General features: G+C 35.1%; 1 protein-coding gene across 1 annotated transcript in view; it reads left to right on the top strand.

Annotated features, from left to right (window-relative positions):
• Positions 1–25244, top strand: part of egg (SET domain bifurcated histone lysine methyltransferase eggless) — a 625200-nt gene that overhangs the window by 104637 nt on the left and 495319 nt on the right. The gene's annotated exons all lie outside the window — the stretch shown is intronic.

Here is a 25244-nt window from a genome sequence, read left to right as displayed (position 1 = left end):
GGCTGGATGAACTGGAGGAAGATGAGCGGGATCCTGTGCGACAAGAGAGTGAGTTGTAAGGTGAAAGGAAAGCTGTATAAGATGGTGGTGAGGCCGGCGATGCTCCATGGCGTGGAGACGTGGCCTATAACAAAGGCACAGGAGAGGAAGATGGAGGTGGCGGAGATGTAGATGTTGAGATGGATGAGTGGTGTGACAAAGAAGGACAGGATAAGGAATGACTACATCAATGGGACGGTCAAGGTGGGACCTATCAGTAAGAAGGTACAAGAAAGCAGGCTGAGGTGGTTCAGTCATGTAGAGAGGAGGAGTGAGGAGTATGTTGGTAAACAAGTGGAGGGAAGGAGGAAAAGAGGCAAGCCCAAGCTCAGGTGGAGGGATAAGGTGGCAGAGGATCTTAGGGAGAAAAAAGGATGAAGTCGGGAAGACGCCCTGGACCGGAGAACCTGGAGGAAGAAGATTAAAGATGGGAATGCCGACCCTGTTTAACACAGGATAAAGCATAGCGAAAGAAGATAAGGAGTAAGCGAGGCCATTTTAGCCCTATCTAACTTTTATAAATTGAATGGGCAGTTCAATCTCCACTGGTAGCCAATCAGAGATAGTTGGCCTAAGACATGACAGTACTTGTTTTGCCAGGAGATGACAAAACAAGTATTGTCATCTCCTGGTCCTTAACAGAATATCTTATTAATCTGAAATACTGTGGGTTCTTTGGTTGATTTACTTGAGTTATGGCATGAAAATCTTGAGTTTCTGGGAGAAAAACCCATACCCATTTGCCCATGCTATAGATTGACTAACTCTGGAAATGGAGAAGAAAGGCTTAGAAAAAATTCCTCTAGTGGCAACTAGACTTGAGTTTAAGAGTTTCTTCAGCCTAATACACAGGATGCAAATGCCACTTCAACTGAGCTGCTTTTTTTTTTAAATTTCTCACTGCTCAGATCAAAAGTTTTCATAAATATTTTTGGAACTTTTCTGCCACAATGCTACATTGTGTACCCTACCTTTGGACAATTAATTTTTGAGATGTAATATATAGCTTTTGCCCCACACTCTGTTCCTGTTTTATTATGTTTCTGTTAGATTTCTTCAAGATCATTTTAACAATATAAAATAGAGAATAATCTGTTAAGATAGTGAGAAACATACTTTGTTCCATATATGTGAGTTACTTTGATGTTCAAGTGCAGTTGATGCAGATTTATGAGGATTACTACACATATTTCTCCATACAGGGCCATTGCCAGATTAGATCTTGCCCTGAGGGCAAGATCTAATCTGGCAACTAATCTTATCTACTCTTATTTCTTATGCCCAGATATAAGAAAATCTCCAATTGCTATTTTGTTTTTATTACAAGAGAAACATTAATGCAAAACAATTACATAATAATATTAATTAAATGTTTGCACTACACGGATATCACACAATAAAACTGTTTATAATCTCTTCTATATTTAAATTATGTCTGCCTCTATTAATACAGTTGATAGACCAACCAATCTTTCTTGGGTCATTTCTTGGTTATCTTGTTGCTATAATACGGTGCTTACCGCAATATGGCTGAACAAGCTTCCTTAATAAGCTGTGCCATTAGGCAGCTGCCTCTATGTTACACCCTGTCGATGGTAGTCCCCATAAAAAAACTCAGTTATTTTCTATGATGCTGTTTAGTTGGAAAGATCTAAGTTCTGTTCCATCTTGCAAAGAAGTTTTATAACAACTTTTAATTTTAAGGCGAGTTAACTGGTCTTATTGGGAGATGGAAGAGTTTGCCATTCTGCATAATAGGTGGACACACCAATCAGAAGAACATATGCCATTAACAGACATACCACACTGATTTTATAACCTTAGGTGTGTTGTCTGTAATTCCAAACAGACTTAAGAAAAATACGAGACAAAAAAAAAGGCAAAGATTCAAATTTACAAAAAATAATAACATCATGCATAAAATGTGATTAATTTAAAATGCTTTGATTAATATTACAATATTGTTGCCTCTGTAGCTCTGTTTAAATGGTGTTTGTTTCCACAGCACTAGGTTATCCGAAGAAAGACAGGTTATTCTTAGTCACCAACAAAAGGAACATTTTCTTGGTCTTTCTTCAGCTGGCTTTTTTTTTTTTTTTTTTATTTATTTATTTATTTATTTTTTTTATACATGTATTAAAAAAAAAAAAACCACACTATTGCAGATAAGAATATGAATTTGGGGTAATGGTGACAAGATGGCAACATTTGTCTGCTATACTCTCTCTCCTCTGAAACACTGACAGCTTGAGCTATCAGTGCAAGATGAAGAGTGGCTGCTTACCTATAGTGACCAAATTATCCAAGGACCAATGCTGGACACGTTCCACTGGGTGCATAACTTTTGTTTTCTGCTTTGCATATTTGCCTTCCCTCCAGGCGTATATTCTAAAATTGCTGTATTTCTTATCCCAACAGAAACATAATCATACCTTTTCAATAAAATATTCTGCTTTTATTCTTGTTATTATTACTAATTAATAATATTGTTACTGCTAAACTATCAAGAAATTTTTATTTAAATTCTCAATAATGGATGCAAAAGTAAATATCCCAAAAAAACTTATTTATTTTATTTATATAATGAATAGATATTTATTAAAAGCAACTTTTATTTAAATTCTTAATAATATATGCAAAAATAAATATCACACAAAACTTACTTATCTTATACAATGAATATCTATTAAAACTCTCCAAATGAACAATTTAAACATATTTTTCGAAAGAATGAATTATTTTCAATAATTCATCATCCTCTGATATTTCACTCATAAAATCTTCACAGGAATCAACCATATTATATTTCACAATAAGAATGGCCTTTATTGTCTCAAGTTTTAATGAATATCTATTAAAACTCTCCAAATGAACAATTTAAACATATTTTTCGAAAGAATGAATTCTTTTCAATAATTCATCGTCCTCTGATATTTCACTCATAAAATCTTCACAGGAATCAACCATATTATATTTCACAATAAGAATGGCCTTTATTGTCTCAAGTTTTAATTGTGTTTTCTCTGCAGTCCATAATTTATTCACAACTGAAAATACTCTTTCTGTAACAGCAAAAAAACTTATTTATTTTATTTATATAATGAATAGATATTTATTAAAAGCAACTTTTATTTAAATTCTTAATAATATATGCAAAAATAAATATCACACAAAACTTACTTATCTTATACAATGAATATCTATTAAAACTCTCCAAATGAACAATTTAAACATATTTTTCGAAAGAATAAATTATTTTCAATAATTCATCATCCTCTGATATTTCACTCATAAAATCTTCACAGGAATCAACCATATTATATTTCACAATAAGAATGGCCTTTATTGTCTCAAGTTTTAATGAATATCTATTAAAACTCTCCAAATGAACAATTTAAACATATTTTTCGAAAGAATGAATTCTTTTCAATAATTCATCGTCCTCTGATATTTCACTCATAAAATCTTCACAGGAATCAACCATATTATATTTCACAATAAGAATGGCCTTTATTGTCTCAAGTTTTAATTGTGTTTTCTCTGCAGTCCATAATTTATTCACAACTGAAAATACTCTTTCTGTAACAGCATTTGTCACGGGTATGCAAAGGTCAAATTCCACTGTTTTTTTTTTATATTACCATAAGCCACTTTTTGTTTCTCAAAAAATGCAAATATCTCAACCCATCTATCTCCTGTAGGAGTTTTTTTTCTCCTTCCATTCTTCAATTTTTGAATCAGTTATATACTTCTTTAAACAAGAAATCTCATCAAAAAGGTTATTTTCATATATTCCATGATTTTTTCCAAAATTAGAATCTATATACTCCAACAATGCCTCAAAATCATGCCATGATATCCTACTTTTAAGGTTCACCCATTTAAATGTCTTAATTTCCAGGAACTGGGATGACCGCACGTCCAAATATTCCAAACAGTTACTGTAAAAAGTTTTAACATGAGAAATAAACAATTTTTTTTTTTTGCTTCCCTCATTTTCTAAAATTCTCAAATCTCTTCTTACGCTAATAGGAACATAGTTTGATTCGAGAAATTCTCTGTATTTTGCTTTTAGCATATCAAGTTCCTCTGAGACTTCCATTGTTGTACAATCATTTTATTATTATTATTTGATACCTCCAGGGAGTCCAAGGACTCATCGAGGGAGGGCACCTGCTCTACAACTCTGCTTCCGCTACTCAATCCACCAACGCCATCTACAGCTGACCACCACCACTAGTATTTCCTTCAATGTTTCTGATTACTGCCTCAAATACTGATGCCTGACTATGAAGAAATGTTAACCACAACTGAGAGGTATTATCATTGAAAAAAGTTCAATTATTCTTGGACACTTATCAAGGGATAAGAAATATGACTTCAGTGGACTATATAATTTCAGAATCCTCTCAATCACAGGCATTAAAGCTAGCCATCTAGTTTTACTGTAGCCTAGTATTTTGTGATATTCAACTTCTGCTTCTTCTCAGAGTTCTTTCAAAGATTCTATTCTGACAGTGTAAATGTAAAAATGGCTATAAATTTTTGTTACAATAGACTATGTCTAGTGGTAAAAGATCAGCAGCAGTTTGAATGGCATTGTGAACTATATGAGCTGCACAACCTACTCCAATAATATTTTGCTCCAAACTGCTGTTCAGAGTGAAGACATTGTTCATACCCTTTCTAGCTACACCACCAAAATTGGTATTTGCATTATCAGCACAATATGCAACAACCTTCTTAGATAAATTGTTTTTTTCCAAGAACAGTTAAGATAGAATTGCTGATAAGCTCTGTAGTTTCCCCAGGTAGGGACACAAAATCAATAATCTTATTCTTCACACCACTTTTTGAATCAAAATAATGAATGATAGTAGGAAAAAGTTTTACATCTTTATGGTTTGATGCATCAGAAAACACAGATATAAAGTTTATATTTTGTAATTCCTTACCAAGCTCTTTCAATGCATGTGGTGCTAATACATTCTTGATGATAGCTTCTGTTTTTGTCCTTGCACATGTGAATTTGCTGTCGAATAATTTGCAGATCAGTTTGGATGTACAGTCCATGGATCTAAAAGTTTGATTGTGATATATGGTATAGAAAGAAAACACAGCCTCTGCAACCGCTAATTCTCTTTCTTTCTTTCATACCAAATTCAGTTTGATGGAGAAAATTGGTCATCTTTACAGATGAAGAAGCTGCCTGTAGAGCTTTCTTATGTTTATCTGAAGCTAAATACCTTGTGATATCGCACTTTCCTCCAGAGGTCACAGAAAGTTTTCCCAAACAGATTGTACATAAAACATATTCCTCCTGTTCATACTCCTTAATAAATGGATACTCTTTTTTCAAATTATCTGTCAGTTTGCAATTCCTTCGTTTTCTTTTTACTGACATGGTTTAAACCTGATTATTAAAAATAATTAAATATTTTTAAATAATTATAAACTTTCCAATTTTTAAACATATAAAAAAAGATATAGCAAAGTATCACTTCTGCGAATACCTGGGATCTATGATATCAAAAACAACAATTGTAATACTATGTCTACAGGTAAAATTTTGATTTTGAAACATACAACAAAATATCATTCTTTAAATTACCATTACTATAACCATGGTCAATATATCGTTTCGTGGTTTCCTTTGCTCCACAATCGATTTTGTATTAACATGAGTGAAGTACTGAAAGACCTCAAACTAACAATAACTTAAATTACCTTTATTATTAAAAAAAAAAGGGAAAATACAGCTTTTGCTGTCACACATAATTGTTTATTTTATGAATGAAATTTAAAAGCAACAGATATCATATCTAAACTCTGTTTTATGATAATAATAATAATGTTTATTACGGGCATTATCCCAGTTACAATTTGTTAGATGGTGAGTGAATTGCACGTTAAAAATAGGTAATAGTTTTACGAAACAGAAATTACATGCATTAAACATACACTATGTAAATTATAATAGTAAAAACAAAACATAAAATGTTGGTATTACATATATTTAGATTACATTGATTGACGATAATAATTCTGTGGAACTTTAAAAGTTTGGCATATAATCAAAAAATAATTTTACATGAAAAAGTTCCTCAGAATAAACAACTAATGTATGTTTGTAGTTTACTCTTTCTGTTAAAGTGAATAAAATATTTCAAATGCTGCATGTTTTGCTGTACACATACTAATGCTGTACAGGACTGGTAAATGCTGTACAATACAGCATAATTATTATTATTATTTGGCACCTCCAGGGAGTCCAAAGACTCATCGAGGGAGAGTGTGCCAACAGCATCGAATGATTGGTTCCCTTCCAACTACTAACCGCGCTCAAACTTACTTAACTGAGCCATTAGTAGCAGAGGCTCTACCAATCGACCAACCTTAATGCTTACCTGTCTTCAAAAAATAAAGGAGTATTGCCTAATTGTGTTAGGGAATGAAAGGCATTAGAGGGTTTTTTTTTATTACTTATATTTTACATTATTTTATATTTTAATATTACAGTATTGGTAAGTAATAAATTGTACTTTCTGTTTACTGCTGACAATAAACTGTTGCTTTCATTTTCATGTGGTACATGCAAAAAGGATCTCATTCATCTTGTGATAATTTAAAATATACACCAGATGATCTCCTTTAAAATAAGAACTGTGTTCATATATTCAACTTCATAAATAACAATCCAGTACTTGTAGAAAAAAAAATTGTTAAACCACAATTGACAGCTTACATCTAAATTACATGCTGGCATCTGTTCAAGTGCATAAAGCCAACATTTAACGAAATCGAAAGGCAAAATTTGTAAACAATAACAATAAACATCAAATATACTTTCTAATATGACAGCATTATGCTAAGGTGATCAATTTATCCCTTAAGCAAGACTCACATCGCAGCCTGTCCCCCCCCTTTGCATCCATTATGAGTTATTATAGCAGTTAAATAAATTCTTCAGAAAAGCATTCTACCCCCTGTTAATTAGCACACCTAGTTAGCAACATAAAAATCTCTTCTTTTGTAAATTAGATGGGTACAAATAAAATTTTGTAAAAAAATAAAATAAAAGGGTCTGTTTTAGGGCCATTACTATTTAACTTGTATATTAATGATATTGGCAAAGATTTAGATGGAGATATTCAATTGTTTGCAGATGATTCAGAGTTGGGACGAACCATAAAGAGTAGTGAAGATGTTGTGGCCTTGCAAGAAGACTTGAATAAATTGAGTGATTGGGCACGGAAATGGGGATGCAAGTTCAATTGCAAAATGTAAGGTTTTAAAATTTGGAAAACAAAGATGGGATGCAGAATTTATGCTTGGTGAGAATATATTGTTGGAGGTAGAGGAAATAAGAGATCTGGGGGTGATGATAGTGGATAAGGATCTAAAATTTAGGGGACACATCACCAAAATTGTGAAGACAACACAAAGGCTTCTGGGAATGATGCGGAGGACACTGACGTGTAGAAGTAGGGAGATTCTTGTTCCGTTGTATAAGGCTTTGATTAGGCCACACATGGACTATTGTGCCCAGATTTGGTCACCAGGTTTTCAGAAGGATGAAGAGATGTTGGAAAGGGTCCAAAGGCGACTGACTAAGGTAGTTTCTGACCTCTGGAATGTTGAATATGAGGAGAGATTGAGAAGATGTAATTTGCAGAGTCTGGTGGAGAGGAGGAAATGGGGAGATATGATAGAGACCTACAAGTTGGTAAGGGGTTGTTATAAGATCAGTGGTGGAAAAGTTATACAGAGAATGGTGGGAGAACCAGAGGGTATCCCTGGAAACTGTATAAAGAGGGTGTGAGTAGGGGAGTGAGAGACAGTTTTTTTTTGTGCAGAGTTGTGAATGATTGGAATGCCTTGCCTGAGAGTGTAGTGTCTGCAAAGAGTGTGTTTAAGGCTCGGTATGATAGGATATGTGTATGATAAAAGGACCTCCCAGATGAGTCTTTGACTCCATGAGGTCTTGGGGTAATAAAAAAAAAAAAAAAAAAATCAGCTAACGCCTTTTTATTCCCGTATATACGGGAGTAGGCGAGGCCATTTAGCCCTATCTAACCTTTGGAGACTGAGTGGGCAGTTCAATCTCCACTGGTACCCAATCAGAGACAGATGGCCCAAGGCTATCACTAATTAAGCGGTACGCAGTGAAGTGAGACGGCTCAAATGTGCCGCCATCTCGTGGTCTCTAACCCTAACACAATATATTTAATGTCTGAAATAATGTGGGTTCTACGGTCGATTTTCTTGAGTTTACAGGACGAAAAACCCGAGTTTCCGGGAGGAAAAACCTGCTTGCCCGTGCCAGAGATCGACTAACTCGGGAACCGGTCGAAAAAAGGCTTAGAAAAATTTCCTCTAGTCGCCGACTAGACTCGAAACCAAGACTTCCTTCGTGCGGCCTAGCGCGGTGGTGTGCAAACTCACCAAGTGCAAACCCCCAAAATCACCAAGAAAAAATGGTCTTTATAATACACACAACTTACTTTTACAGTAAAAAGATTCAAAGATCATTATCTCCAGATTCCCTTTGGATCCATTATGAGCTATTATAGCAGTTAAATAAATGCTTCAGAAAAGTATTCTACCCCCTTAATTAACACACCTAGTTAGCAACATAGAAATCTCTCCTTTTGTAAATTAGATAGATAGAAATAAAATTTTGTAAAAAAATAAAATAAAAGAGTATCAATTAAAAATGCTGCCTCAGCCTCCAAAATCACCAAGAAAAAAATGGTCTTTATAATACACACAACTTACTTTTACAGTAAAAAGATTCAAAGATCATTATCTCCAGATTTTGAAAGCCTGAAACATAATCTACTACTATTATTATCAATGCAGTTGTTATGTCAACTTCCAAAACTTACCGTATTTTTCCATGTATAAGATGATACTTTTTTCTAAAATTTTTAGACTAAAAATTGGAGGTCATCTTATACGTGGGGGGGGGGGGGGTAACCAGTTGAGAGATCCGCAGTTGCCGTGCCGAAACTGCCGGTACCTTGTCTCCACGAAAAGCTTTCATTAATCACTAGCCTTTGTTAACTCTGTGGATTGATGTCATTAACGGCTGATTCTGAATAAACCAATCAGAACTCTGAAAGCATTCATATGTCTGCTACTTGTTGGCAGGTAAGTTAATGCATTAACAATATTTTGAGCACTAGTCCATAAAAATGTCGGAAAATAAAATAAAATAAAAGAAAATAAAAAATATATCAAATGTGTTCTGTTTTTTGTTTAAAATATTGATTTCTTAATTTTGGATTTCAAAAAGTAGGGTTCGTCTTATACACGGAAAAATATGGTATATGTGTTTTGCTTTTTTTGGTGCTCTGCTACACTTGGAAACAACTTACCTGTTGTGTGGAATGACTTGCATTTACAGCTCATTTGGTTTTGCAGCTAAAGATTAACCTAGTTGATCTCTTGAAGAGCTCTTTCTTCCCCAGGAAATAGTTTTTTTCCTGATGTAAATGGACAGATTGGCATGGGAATTTACATGCAATTTACAGACATCTCATGTTAGCCTCTGTTATGCATATACTTTTCATTTATTGTACTTTTTTTATTCAGCAGGTTGTTGACCACTCGGTTACAGTGTCCATCATGAGTGGATTGTGCTTCTCTGAACTGTAGTCCATGATAAAAGTATGAATCATTATAAATAATTTTTCACTACTTTCACTAAAGAATAAAATTAGTAGTTGACAAAGTTAAAGTCTAATGAAAAACATCAGACTTCAGTTTTATTGACTACTAATTTCTTTCCTTCATTCTTCTTCAGTTTTTCTAATCACAGTGCCTTCATTAAATATTAAGTTACTTTTGCATGGTTCTTGCAGAATCCCTTTAGCTGACAGTGAAAGTCAGTTAAAGGAAGTAGATGAAATAGTATTTCAGCTACCTGAAATAGTAGCTGGCAGTTTACTATTTCAGGAACCTTGTCAAATATCAGGTTTCCTGAAATAGTAGACTGCATATGACTGCTAAAGAATTTTTAACAGACTCTTTAACAGTCTAAATGAATAATTGCATAAAAAGCTTCATTTTACATTTTCCTGTGTTTTTATTTTGATGTGACATTTAAACATTTCAGTGCACGATTAAGTATGCCAGTCAATGAACACATCTTTCTCATGTTATTAGTGAAATTAAAACTGTGTGTACATTAGAAATTGTGAATACTTTTTTAATATCTTGTTTGTGCACACATAAATCAACACATTATATACAAATGCTTTGTAAATGAAATTTTGTTGCATTTACAAAAGATGAGAAGTTGGTACAGTATGTTTGAAGCTAAACCATGTATGGGTAGTGACCTGTGTATGGGAAAATTGATGAACATAGCTATACAACAGAGCATCTATAAGAAAGTGACTGGAGAGAGGAATCTGTGTCTGTGTGTGTGTGTGAGAGAGAGAGAGAGAGAGAAAGAGAAATAGGTTATCTGTTAAGCACACTGTACTCTACTGGACAGAATCAAGTATTCTTAGAGAGGTTTTTGGTACACCATCCCAAATGTGAGAATAGTATTCTTTTTTACCAAACTTTTCAAACAACCCTCATAATGCTATTCTATCTGAATTTTCTTAAACTGTATGTGTTTTTCTAGATAGTTTTGCAGGATGAAAAACCATGCCACTACTGTATGAGCCCATCTAACTTACCTTCACTAGAAAAACCGTCAATACCCACTGAGCCACATGGTCAGGAATCCATGTATTAGATACAGAATCCAGCTAGAATAGAACTAAGCTAAGCCAATTTTTGACCACTGTTCTTTAAACATGAATTAGGACCAAGAAATAGGAGGATTTCAGAAACTTAAATTCCTGCCTGTAGCTGTTTATGTCCCTCTTATATACAAGATCTATTTATTTATGTATCATTATTTTCCTTTAATCTTTCCCATGCCATTTGTCATGCTAGGGTCAGTGATTGCTGAACATAATAATGATGTAGCCCAGTGAATCATTACAGATGTATATATGATGGAGACCTACAAGTTGGTAAGGGGTTGTTATAGGATCAATGCTGGAGAGGTTCTACAGAAAATAGTGGGAGATCAGGATAGAACCAGAGGTCATCGCTGGAAGATGTGTAAAAAGGGTGTGAGTAGGGGAGTGAGAAGCAGTTTTCTTTCATGCAGAGTTGTGAATGATTGGAATGCCTTGCCTAAGAGTGTGGTGTCCGCAGAAAATTTGAGTGTGTTTAAAGCACGGTATGATGAGCTGTGTGTATGATAAAAGGACCTCCCAGATGAGTCTTTGACTCCATGGGGTCTTGGATAATAATAATATGTGTGTGTATATATATATTTTGAATATATATATCTGAATTTTCTGTAAACTGTATGTGTTTTTCTGGATAGTTTTGCAGGATGAAAAACCCTGCCACTTCTGTATGAGCCCATCTAACTCACCTTCACTTGAAAAACCCTCAATACCCATTGAGCTGCAGGGTCGGAATCTGATACAGAATCCAGCTAGTGATTGCTGCAATACTGAGAAGGATGCTGACCTGCAGAGATAAAAGAGTTATTGTTCCATTGTATAAGATCCTAATCAGACTACACTTAGACTATTGTTCTCAAATTTGGTCCTTAGTATTATGGGGCAATATCAAGGAAGCAGAAGGTGTCCCACAGGACTCTGTAGTAGGACCTGTATTGTTTAACCTTTATATCAGTGACATTGATATAAAGTTTTCCATTGTCAGTTGGATTGCAGGGGAGAGATTAAATTTTTTTGCAGATGATCTGAAACTGGGAAGGGCTATTAGTAATAGTGTAGATGTGGCAGCCCTGCAAGAGGATTTGAATAAACTAGACAGATGAGCAAATGAATGGGGAGTGTCAGTTTAATTCAGCCAAATGTAAAGTCTTGAAGTTTGGGATATATCGATGGGAGGCTGCATACTTGATTGGAGGAGCTGTACTGGAGGAAGTAGGGGAGACAAGAGATCTGGGGTTGATGATTGATAGAAACCTGAAATTTAGGGGGACATATTGCAAGATGGTGAAGGTAACCCAGAAGATTGCTGCAATACTGAGAAGGATGCTGACCTGCAGAAATAAAAGAGTTATCGTTCCATTGTATAAGACCCTGATCTGACCACACTTAGACTATTGTTCTCAAATTTGGTCCCCAGGATTTGAAGGGGATAAATTAACTGTGGAAAGGGTACAAAAGTAATTTAGTGGTTAGCCTAGAGTAATTTAATAATAAGGTGAGACACACCTTTTGGCAACTCGTATAGGTAAATATGACTTCTCCATTGCTTCTGCCTTAGTATCACCACCTCTGGGTCTGGCTCCCACTGATGAGACCTCAATAAAGGTCGAAACCGGTCTGGGTAGTGGCCCTTCCCTTAATGCATAGCATTATACATGTCCACAAGGATATGTGCTTTGCATTATGGGAGATACTAAGACAAGGAGTGATGAGAGCTTGATCCACCTTTACCACGAGTTGCCTTGAAGATACTTCAGGTGCAAACTTTGTTTGCTTACACTTGGATAAAGGATTAAACTAAATTTATTATAGTCTAACCAAGTGGGGGGGGGGAACTGGATACAGTGGGCATTCAGAATTGTTTACAGATGAGTCCCAATTTGTTCTACAAAGCAACACCAGGAGTGCTCTGATCTAGAGAGACTAAGGGATTGTTATCATTACTCTGTATCCATGAAAGGGACACTTACAGTGGAGTTAGCTTGATGGTGATTCATATTTGGGTGGATGCACTAACCTGTATATGCTTCCTAGTAGAACCATGAATGCTGCAGCATATAGAGAAGAGGTCTTGAACTCATATGTTCATCCATATGTGAGCTTAGTAGGTACAATAGCATAGACATTTATCCAACAAGACGAAAATGTTCCTCCTCGAGCGAAGCTCGTCCGATATCTTCAAAAGTGACTTTCATACTTACAGACTGGTCACTAGGTATCCTGACCTTAATTCTATCAAGCATGTCTGAGATGCTGTAGGTGTTGCCGCTCTTATCCCCCCCCTTCTAAAATGTTGAGGGAGTAACGGTTGTTATTACTAACTGATCTTCTGGTCACTATTATAAACAGTATGAAATATCATTGTGAGTGCTATATTGCTGTGAGGGACAACAACATTTCTTACTGAAGCACTTTGACAATCTCGTTTTTGACCATTGTCTTCATGTATCAATTTGTTAATGAATTAAACTATTTGTTTACAGTTTTTGTGGTTTATTTTTACATCTCATCTCATATCATACTGCTTTGCACCGAACTGCATAAAAATTCGTCATATAGTTTTTGAGTTATTGTGATTTTTCTTTGTTCTATCATTTATGGAAACCAATGTAGATGACCTTTGTAGTCTGAAATGATGTTTGCAATTATAGCATTCGGCTGCTTGAAGAAAGACCGGTCTAAATTTGATTGCAGTCAACTAGAGAAACTTTTTGTAAGCCTTTATTTTACCGGATTCTCAGTTAGTCTATCTCGGGCACGTTCGAGCTTAACATTCAGGAAATTCCAAAACTTCTACTGTAGAAATTGCGCTGTTAGCGAGTGGCAGTAATCTTGTGCTATACTCTCCTTCCCGGAGCCGGCCTGGTTGGTCTAGTGGTTAGTGTATTCACGAAGGACATAGATGTTTGTGATTGTCCTACTAACTGTTTACCATATTTACTGCTGTAACCTGTGTCCTAGTGCAGTATGACCTTTGATGTCATTGCTCCATAAGAATAATATCCAAAATCTTCCCCAGATGCCAGCTAAAATCAGCAATGGTCATTGGCCAGCTATGTCTTGATTGAATAACAGCGGAGACCAAGTCCTTCAGTATTTTTGAAAGTCAGTAAGGGCCTCGCCACTTCCTTGAGGAATAAAATTTGTTAGTGGACTAATAGACGTAAAAGTAGTGAGACAAATAAAAGACTGATACCTTCTTAAAATTATTTAAAAAAAAAAAAAAAACTTTAATCCCAGATAGATTGCATTTAAAGTGTGGGTTAGAAAAACGTTTTCTGGATGTACTAAATAAAGTGATTATACAGGTTGATCAGTCATAGCTTGCATTATTATTTCCTGTAATTTACAGTCACCCGATCATCACCTAATTTTGGATGGCAATAGACGTTTGAAAAATATTTGAATTGCAAATAAAAATTTGAAAAATATCTGCTTTTTTTTTTTTTGTAAACATTCAGAACATTACAGAATTTGCTGGCGTTTTCGATCTGAACCTCAAATGGAACAAGTACTTCACAATGTATATGCAACCAGGGCCGGCTCTACCGACGGTAAGTTGTGCATTTGCATGGGGGCGACAAAATTCCTAGGGGTTGGCCCTGTATGCAACACTAATTAAATATATGCTATAGTTTTCATTTTATCTTCCTACTATAAAACACTAGCAGCCTACAAAAAACCATGTTACTAAAACTTTTTTCTGAGAACACTTCTTTTCCCTTCACACAAAATTAAGTAACTTCGCAAGAGATCTGCTTTGTATGATTTCTAGATTTTAATTATCTTTACCGCAGGCAACTAGTATGCTTTTTTTTCTTCTTCTCACAAGAAACTCTATTTTCACGCTAGATATTTGTAAAATTTGACTAGAACACCCACGAATAAATACTAGTAGGATTAAGCACTCCTTTTTATCTTGCACGTCGTGGTTCATTCATTCAGTTCGGCAGAAATTATAGGTGAATACAAGACCATCGCCAGATTAGATCGCGCCCTGAGGCAAACAATTAAAATCGTCCCTGATCGATTATAAGACAAAAATATAAGAAAATCTCCAATTGCTATTTTGTTTTTATTACAAGAGAAACATTAATGCAAAACAATTACATAATAATATTAATTAAATGTTTGCTCTACGAGGATATCGCACAATAAAACTGTTCATAATCTCTTCCAAATTTAAATTATAAGCTATGTCCGTCTCTATAATGATCCAAGACTATACAAGTCATCACGGAGCCATTATTAAGCGGCGCCGTGAGGCAGGCTGCGCTATGCTACACTTTGTGTACGGTACAGGGTGGAGACCAGCTGTTCGCCGATTTTCCCATGAGATGGAAAACAAATCTTGTCACTTTCAATCTTAATTAGCACATTTTCAATTTTGGCACCGGAAGCAATTTTTTTGTATAAGTACTATTTTTTTTTCTTTCACGTTCGTGTATATTTCAATTATGATTTATATAGATTTTTAATTAATTATTTAAGTATAAATTCAGTAAATTTGTTGTAGTTGGTGGATTGAGTGGTGGAGATGGAGAGTAGGTATACTCCCTCAATGAGTCCTTGGAGGTGTTACGTAATAATAATAAAATTTAAGCGAAGATTAAAACAGCTTTCTGAACCATTATTAAAAGTAAATTACTTCGATTCTAGCGTTTTCTGAAAAAACATTATTCACAAATAGTTAATGCATGCGAGTATGGTTTTCAAAACTGATTTACTGTCCTTTCTCCCATTTTTGCGGAGTGCTTGCCATGCAAATAAACATTAAGATAAAATCATTATTATTGCAGATATAAATTACGTGGATTTTCATTATTATTATTTTTTTTTTTAATTGAGTCTTCTAGACTAAGCAGTTACAGCAATACATACGGAGATAGCGGTGTTCTTACAGCCAGGAGAACACACGCAATTAATATACATATTACCCTGTTCTCGTAGCCTTAGTTTCTGTAAATTTAGATAGCAGCAATAATAGTACTACAGTAATTTGATAACCAAATTGGTTATGCACAGTACGTCATAAAAGCAATGCAGACCCTTTTTCAAGTACGAGGTGGTCAACCACGTTTTTAAAATGAATGGTGGCATCTGATAGGCCTAAGTAGATCACCCTGCTGATCACAGAAATCAGTTGTATTATTCATCTCAGACTTGCGTCAATGACTAAGTAGCTTCAAGTTTGATATTTTGATTTCCTACGTCTCACGAATTGAGGAAGGAACTCCTTGGGGGTGTCACGAAATAATAAATCTGGCTTATATTAGCAACCTGCAGATACCATTAATTGTTAGACATCAGTGAGTGGATTTGCTAGCGCTTATTATTTAAAGTTTATATGATAGATGATTTCGCATCTCCTAGGCAGTTAGAAAAAAATAATTTGAATGCCCTTCATTTCCACTAGTATCTTTTGAATGTACCTCCGTTGATGATAGCGGAGAATAAATCCGGTGTCCATCGAAAAATTTAGATAATAATTTGTTTCCAGCATTGGCATACCTTAAGTAAATCATTATTACGATTATTAAATGGTATTTCCATGGAATCCAAGATTCACCGCGTTAACGACTTCTCTACACTACGTTACCCACAATCCACCGCCTTTACTACGCCATCTACCAGTCAATATATAGTATTTTTTAAACCTCCCACCACCTCCTTTTTAAATATCCTTTAGCGTAACGCGATCGAAAAATAGTTTATTAGTAATAATTAGATCTTGAGAAAGAAAAAAATGTAACAAATGTACTTGCAGTATAACATTGGAGTTGCGTTCTCAATATTAAGGCCTAATTAGGATGGTTATTCAAAATAGCGGTTTTAGCCTGATGACAGAAGTTGAAAAAAAAAAGTCACAGGTGGAATGTGTTGTAGGAGAAGTAATAAGATTCAGTTACATATAAAAGTTGCTTGTGAAAAACAAGTTTTGAAAGCTCTGATATTGTGAAAAACAATGTATTTTTATTATTAACTTTTTATCCTGTTGGAGAGAAGATGAAAATTGCACTGCTCTTTGCAACGGGAGATTCATTGCAAAATTTTGAATATATTCATAGAAAGCGTGAGCGCGTGTATTTTCACACAAGTAGTCCTTTTTGGTAAATTCACCTGAGAGTATGACTGGAATATTGTTTGACGTAATAATGATAATATACATTTTAAAAACTCACTGGAATAATTAAACTTTTAATAGTATAAATGTTTCTTTATTTATATGTATTTTTATCATATCAGTCAATTACTTTCATTCCATCGGATAAAGTATATTTTAGCATCTGGTAGCTTGGCATTTTTTTTCCCCCCAAGTTAAATAGCATATATACAAATTATATAGAAAACAGCTGCAGTGTTCTATAAAGTAACAAAATTGAACATGCATCTATTATTATGCATTTAACTACCGTTATATATGTACTGTTGCCATATTTCTTTCTCATACTTTGCTTCTTTGTTCGAAGAAGTAAGTAGATATTCTCATATATATATATATATATATATATATATATATATATATATATATATTAAAATTTAAAAAAATCATTCTGAAAACACTTTATGCTTTCAAGTTGTGGTAGCTTAAAAATTATGGAAATAAATTTCATTCTTTCCAGTTGCATTTCTTTTGTTAACGGTACAAGTTAGAATAAATTTAATGGAAGCTCCGGTCCGAGAGTTCGTACTTAGCACCCAGCCGCTGAAGTAAACTTGTTCCAGATTCCAACTTTCCCTTTAGCTAATACGTGGTATTAATGTGCAGTATGTGATTTCCAACCTTGTGGTGTAGGATCGATATATGTATAAAAAAAAAAAAAAAATGCAATTGCATTATATTTCATTCAGAAGTAGAATGGTAAACGACTGTCAGTAGTAGTGCTTAATTGGGTATTATTTCCCTTAGAAGGGAAATAATAGCTAATTATATTCCGATGGTCAGTTATATTTAAACTTCTCCATAAGCTTCCATGCCGAAGAAAACGAGGAAATTAAATGTTGATATCTTCAAGACGAAGATCCCCCCGCCTATGTACTCAGCTATTAACACTGGTAGTACCTAGTGGTTGAAAGCATAGTTTGCTTGAACATCGTGACAGAACATGAACGCTTACAAAGTGTCCGGATTTCTTCCATATTTTCAATGTATAAACATGGCAGGATTTAGCAGTTGCATTTCAGTTATCAGCTGAAATACTAAAAATTGTACATTGATGTTTTATTATCGGAACAAAAAAGTATATTTTCTCAATACTTTATTTTTTAAATGTTCTTTATTCATTGAATTAAATGTTCATCTGAGCTACATAAAATTTACAGTGCCACTTGTATGTTTGTTTTTGTATCTCACCAAAAAAAAGTTCAATGAATATTAAACTTTCTCATGTAATGTTACTGCTTCATTTTGCAATTTTTCAACTGTCATTTCCTTAACAGTCACAGGATGCTGCTTAAAGGTTTATCAAATTCTTAAAAATGATTGTAATATTCTACATTTATTGCTTTCAAGATTGTGTGGCATCTCTTGCATGCACATGAGCTGAGCTGAGAATTGGCTAATACCACAATTGACTATAAATAAGCAAAAGGTTAAAAATAAAATATTACTTTAAGAATATGTTCACTGGCATGATTAATATTCAGAGGAGTGATTTTAAATAGCTAATACTGGGTTGTAGCTTTGGCTGCACGTATCATAACATGTTGAAGTCACTCAAGTTACCTAGTACAGATTTTGGTATTTGTAAAGTAGTAATTACTATTCTGTGATCTTAGCAAAATTAAAAAAAGAAAAATTATCCATCTAAAAATATGACATTATCAAAATCCATCTTTTGTGTATAGTTCTATGCCCATGAACTAGCAGATGCAGTGGTAAAAAACTAGCTTAATAGGTGCGGTTTGCTTGCAAATGCACCTAAAAAAGAGACCACTGTTCAGGAGCAGACAACTAAAAAGAATTCTTTTATTATTATTATTATTCAGGCCTCCATGGAGTCAAAAGACTCATTATGGGAGGTCCTTCCTTAGGACATAGTCTGTCAAGACTCATCGAGGGGAGGTCCCCCCCCCCCCCCTAAGAAACACAGTCTATACCACTCCCTAAACTCATTAACCGTTCTCGCTCTCACCACTCTATCAGTCAATGCATTCCACGGTTCAACCACCCTCCATGCAAAGAAACCACTCCTCACCCTCTTGCTCACAGTTTCCTTTCGTAACATCCAGGAATGGCCTCTTGTCATCACTCCTTCCTGCTGTTCAACCAAGCAAAAGAACTCCCCAGTGTCAACCTTGTAACCACCTCTCAACAGTTTAAAAGTCTCAATCATATCACCTCTCCTTCTTCTATCCACCAAACTCTGCAGTGCACATTTCCTCAGCCAATCCTCATAACCAAAATTGTGCAGTACTGAAACCATCTTTGTCATCCGTCTTTGTACCCTTTACACAGTTAATTTATCCCCTTCAAATCCTGGGGACCAAATCTGAGAACAATAGTCTAAGTGTGGTCTAATCAGAGACTTATACAATGGAATGATAACCCTTTTATCTCTGCAGGTCAATGTCCTTCTCATAATTGCAGCAATTGTCTGTGTTACCTTTGCAATATGTCCCCTAAATTTCAGGTTTCTATCAATCATCAACCTTCTCTTGTCTCCCCTACTTTCTCCAGTATAACTCCTCCAATAGAGTATGCAGCATCCCATCGATGTTTCCCAAACCTCAAGACCTTACATTTTGCTGCCTTAAACCGACAACCCCCCATTCATTTGCCCATCTATGTAGCTTATTCAAATCCTCTTGCAGGGCTACCACATCTGCACTATTACTAATAATCCTTCCCAGCTTCGCATCATCTGCAAACAACTGAATATCCCCTTGCAATCCATTAGCAATGTCATTGATATAAAGGTTAAACAATATAGGTCCTAGTACTGAGCCCTGTAGAACCCCACTTGTAACCCTCTGCCTCCTTGGAACTGTCCCACCGTACACAACTCTCTGATACCTATCAGACAGCCAATCCTGAATCCAGTTGACCAATCTGACATCCAGACCTATGTGCTGCAACTTAAATATCAGCTTATCATGTGGCACCCTGTCAAATGCCTTTGCGAAGTCTAAGAAAATGGCAGTATATGCCTTTCCCTCATCTAATGTTCTTGTAACTTTATTACAAAAGGCTAGCATATTGCTAAAACAAGAGCGCCCCTTCACAAAACCATGTTGACTCTCACAGATAATGTTACCCTCATCTGCCCAATGCTGTATACGGTCCCTCACTACTTTCTCCAAGATCTTAACAACTACTGATGACACACAAACTGGCCTATAATTACACTTCCAGTCTGTTACCACCCTTATGCAATGGCACTATCTTACCTTCCTTCCATTCCCTGGGCACCTTTCCTGCAGCCAGACTTTCAATGAAAAGCCAGGTTAAAGGCACTGTCAGTTCCTTAGCACATTCTCTCAAAACTTATGGTGAAATACCATCCAGTCCCGAAGCTTTACTGACATCCAGAGTACTCGGTATCTGAAACACACTCTCCTCCTGTACCTCTAAACCTTGAATCTGCTTTATCATTAAAACTGACTCCTCTAGGATGAAATACTCCAATAAAGTGTTCATTGAAACAATTCCACTATGTCCTCTGCATCAGTCACTCTATTCCCAATTTTATCCCACAATATCATTCTTCCACATTCATTTCTCCTCTTACTGGCCACATATCTAAAAAATTCCCGAGGATTTTCTTTGGATCTTAGGGCCAATCTCCTCTCATATTCCAGTTTTGCTTTCCTTACCACACTAGTCACTTTTCTGGCCTGTGTCTTATATTCTTCATGCATCTTCTCTTCACCTGTCTCCTTATATTTCTTATATAGCCTCTTTTTCCCATGCAATTCCTGTTTAATATTGTTTGTCATCCACTTTACTCCAAATTGTGTCCTCTTCCTCACTCGTGGTATATAACTTACCATTGCTGCTAACAAATATTCTTTCACAATTTCCCACGCACTAATGATATCCCGGCCTTCCAATTCCTCTCTCCATGAAACTTCCCGAACTTGACGTCTAAGACTATTATAATCACCTGCTTTATAATTCCACATAAGTTCCCGTCTCTTTGATACTCCTGCATGTCTATTCATTTTCCAAGTCAAAACCATATGGTCACTCTCTCCAACTGGTGGGAGAGATGTCATCTCAGTTATTATCAACTCTTCTGATGCTATAACCAAATCCAAAACTTGAACCTCTTGTTCCCTCTGTTACATGTTGCCTAAGACATTTGTCCCTCAAGAATTCTAGAAATTTCATTCCCCTATTGCTACATGCATCTTCCTCTCTCCAATTTATACTACTGTAGTTAAAATCTCCCATAACAATGATTCTTCTTGCACTTGCCAAACTTAACTGTCTAAACATCTCCTGGTCCCCATCCTCTGTGCTCTGGCTTTCTTATGAATACACCAATGTCCATGATATATTCTAGTTTTGACTGTTATTTATTAAATTTATTATTCTTAAATCAGTGAAAAATATCATTCAGATTAATATGTTGCATTTCAGAAGACTTGTCTCTGAAAGCTGTCTTCTCAAATACTTGTATTCCCTCTGAAAGAGAATACAACAAGTATTTGAGAAATCATGGGAATGTAAAAAGAATTTGTATTTAAGAGTTAAGTTTTGTAGATCTGAAAAAACATACAAGGGGGCTTACAGAAAATTTTTTCAGAACTGTATATGTGGTAAATGGAATATTATATACACCAGCACATAGTCTACATTTAACTTGTAAGTCAGCAGTTATAAGTGAAGCAAATACAGGAAGATGGTTTTGATATAAAATTAGGTGTAAGACAAGAGTGTACATTGTCTCTGCTCTTTCATCATTTTATGGATTGCATTATGAAAGAAAGTGTTATTAAATCTGATATTAGAATCAGAGATATTAAACTTAGTTCTTTGCATTGTGCAGATGATGTACTCTTAAACAAATCCAGTGCAAGTTTTCAGGATATGCTATCAAAATTGAATAACAACTCTAACAAATTTGGCATGAAAATCAATAATGGAAAGACTAAAAGTATGAAAATAGGTAGAAACATAGAAAACTTCAGTTGCATTCTCAGTGGAGAATCTATAGAACAAATAGAATATTTCAGCTATCTAGGCATGGTTTTTAGTGAAAATAACAAATCAAATATGGAATTAGAAAACAGAATAGGCAAAGCATAGTTGAATAACTTTATATGGAATAAGAGAAATTAGCCAAAACACTAGACTAATAGTGTACAAGACAGTGTTTAAACCAATTTTAAGTATAAATCTGACTCAGATTTAGGTTAGAAATAAAGAAAGCACTTGATCACAGACTAGAGACCACAGATATGATAATTCCAAGAACAATTAGGCAGACTTGAAGAGATACAGCAGTGGCAGAATCACATTGAAAACAAAACTAGGAAGACAGTTGATATTGTGAGCAGGGGTAATTGAAGGTGGTATGGTTACTTAAAAAGAAAAAAGTAGAACTGTTAGCAAAGTAGGTGTTTTTTTTTTTTTTTTTTTTTTTGTTAAGATGGCAGGAAAAGACCAGTATTCATGGGACTGATGCAGTTAGAAGAGCATTTCTAACTGAACACTGATATATTAGATTTGAAAACATTTGGAGTACTGATAAGTAATAGATTAATGTGGAGGAAGATTGTGGATAGGAGATTATCATCATCAAATTCCTGACATGTACCCTCAAGGGGTGTACAGGATATGATAGTACTACATGAAAAATTTACATCATTACTAACTTCCTATCTACAATTTTCCTCCAAATCAGTCTGTTGCTTGTCAAGACTCCAACATTATCAGATCTTATATTTCTATCGTGTAAAGCACTTTTTATCGTATCAATGCACCTATATCTTGGTCTTGATCTGGGTCGTTTTCCTGCCAACTTGGTGGAGAACACTTGTTTTGTTAATTTTTCCTCACCGATTCTGTTTAAGTGACCATACCACCTGAGATTAGCTCTGCTAATGCATTCCTGGATGTTGACAATGTCAAGTTCTTTCCTGATATCCTCATTTTTAATATGATATTGCCATTGATGTCATCTGTTCATGCCTCTAATCTTTCTCAGGACTCTCATATCTGCGGTCTCTAGTCTTTGGGCCACTAGCCAGACTAGTTTCGACCTTTATTGAGGTCTCTTCAGTGGGAGCCAGGCCCAAGTGGAGATACCAGGCATAAGCATTAGCAAGGTCATCTCTATCTATAGGAGTTGCCAAACGGTGTGCCACCTTTTTATTAAATTACTCTGGATTTAGAGAAAGATGTTGAAAGTTTATTTTTCACTTGGTTAGACTATAATAAATTTAGTTTAATCCTTTATCCAAGTGTGAGCAAACAAAGTTTGCGCCTGAAAGTATCTTCAGGACTGGGGTAAGGTGGTACAACACCGGGAAACTCGTTGCAAAGGTGGAGCAAGCTAAAATCACTCCTATCTCAGTATCTCCCATAATGCAAAACACCTCCTTGCAGATATGTATAATGTTATGCATTAAGGGAAGGGCCACTACCCAGAACTAGTTTCGACCTTTATTGAGGTCTCTTCAGTGGGAGCCAGGCCCAAGTGGAGACACCAGGCAGAAGCATTAGCAAGGTCATCTCTACCTATAGGAAAAAGGATTAAACTGAATTTATTATAGTCTAAGTGAAAAATAAACTTTCAACATCTTTCTCTAAATCCAGAGTAATTTAATACAAAGGTGGCACACCGTTTGGCAACTCCTATAGCTAGAGATAACCTTGCTAATGCTTCTGCCTGTTATCTCCACTTGGACCTGGCTTCCACTGAAGAGACCTCAGTTAAGGTTGAAACTAGTCTGGGTAGTGGCCCTTCCCTTAATGCATAACATTATACATATCTGCAAGGAGATGTGTTTGCATTATGGGAGATACTGAGATAGGAGTGATGTTAGATTGCTCCACCTTTGCAACGAGTTGCCTGGTGTTGTGCCACCTTACCCCAGTCCTGAAGATACTTTCAGGCACAAACTTTGTTTGCTCACACGTGGATAAAGGATTAAACTAAATTTGTTATAGTCTAACCAAGTGAAAAATAAACTTTCAGTATTTTAGTCTACAGTTCACATCTGAGAACTGTTCAACTTTTATTCACTTTAAAACTTTCTTACTTGTTCTTCTTTTCAATATGAAATTCAATTTTATCCTGCTCGAGACTAAATAATGATCACTTCCAATTTCAAATCCTCTGTACACTCTGGTGTCTTGCACTAGTGGGAAAACATCACTATCAACAATAACTTAGTCAATGAGACTTTTCTTATTCCTTGCCTCTTCTCTCCATGTGAATTTGTGCACATTTTTATGTTGGAACATGGTGTTGGTAATAATCAGTCCATGTCCTGAGCAGAAATCCAACAGGTATTTGCCATTATTATTAGCTTTGCTCTTTTCTCTGAATTTCCCAAAATATTTTTGTATGTCTGATAATCTTTTCCTACACTGCTATTTAGATTTCCAACAAGAAATAACTTTTCCTTTTTCATTGTGTCAGTTGCTTTCTCTAAAGCCTGAAAGAATTCCTCCCCTTCTACCTTAGTAGAACCTTCTGTGAGTCCATTAGGCACAAATAAGTCTCATTGTCCAGTTCCCCATTCTCATATTTTCCCACATCACTCTACTTGAGACTGCCTGCCATTCAAGAAGATTAGCCTCGTATTTAGTGTTGAATACTATGGCTACCCATTCTTTTCCTTGATTGTCATTGCTTGAATATAACATTTTGTATTTATTGCTCAGAAAGATCTCACCAGTTTTTGTGTTTTTTGTTTCAGTCATCCCTATTATGTCAATCTGGTACTTATCCAATTCCGAAATGTTTAAATTATAATTCTGTTGTATGTTGAGTCTGTAATTTATTTGATAATAAAGATGTCCTTTGGTTTGTTTGGCAAAACTTAGGTTCAAATTCAGTTTAAGATGATCACAGATTTTTAGAATGCCTTTTGAATTAGATTTGAAATCTAGTTGCCTTTCTGGAAATTTAGGTGTTTTTATCTCACAAAATTTTTTGTTGAAAATTTCCTGGTGGAAATGCTAATAAAGCTGGAATTTTCATTTTATTGCCCTATAAGTTTTGGAGGGGTAAATAAATGTACTTCAAATCTTTTTTCAGTCCTTTTAAGAGAGTACAGCTAGTAATCCCACATATTACATAATACATATGGCAGAATTGAAAATTGATATGTTTATTATTCTTTTAATTTAATTTAATTTAATTTTTTTCCCCCTAAGATATAGTGATCTTTATATGTAATTGATTTTTAACAATGAATGATGCATGGCCTGAACAGAAATCTACCATGTACTTAACCACTGTTTTAAGTTCTGCCTTTTTTTCCATA

This window comes from Typopeltis vanoorti, chromosome 25 (genome assembly GCF_054136105.1).
Source record: "Typopeltis vanoorti isolate ZY-2024b chromosome 25, IOZ_Tvanoo_1.0, whole genome shotgun sequence".
Classification (NCBI taxonomy): Eukaryota; Metazoa; Arthropoda; class Arachnida; order Uropygi; family Thelyphonidae; genus Typopeltis; species Typopeltis vanoorti.
This window is presented reverse-complemented; position numbering and strand designations above follow the sequence as displayed.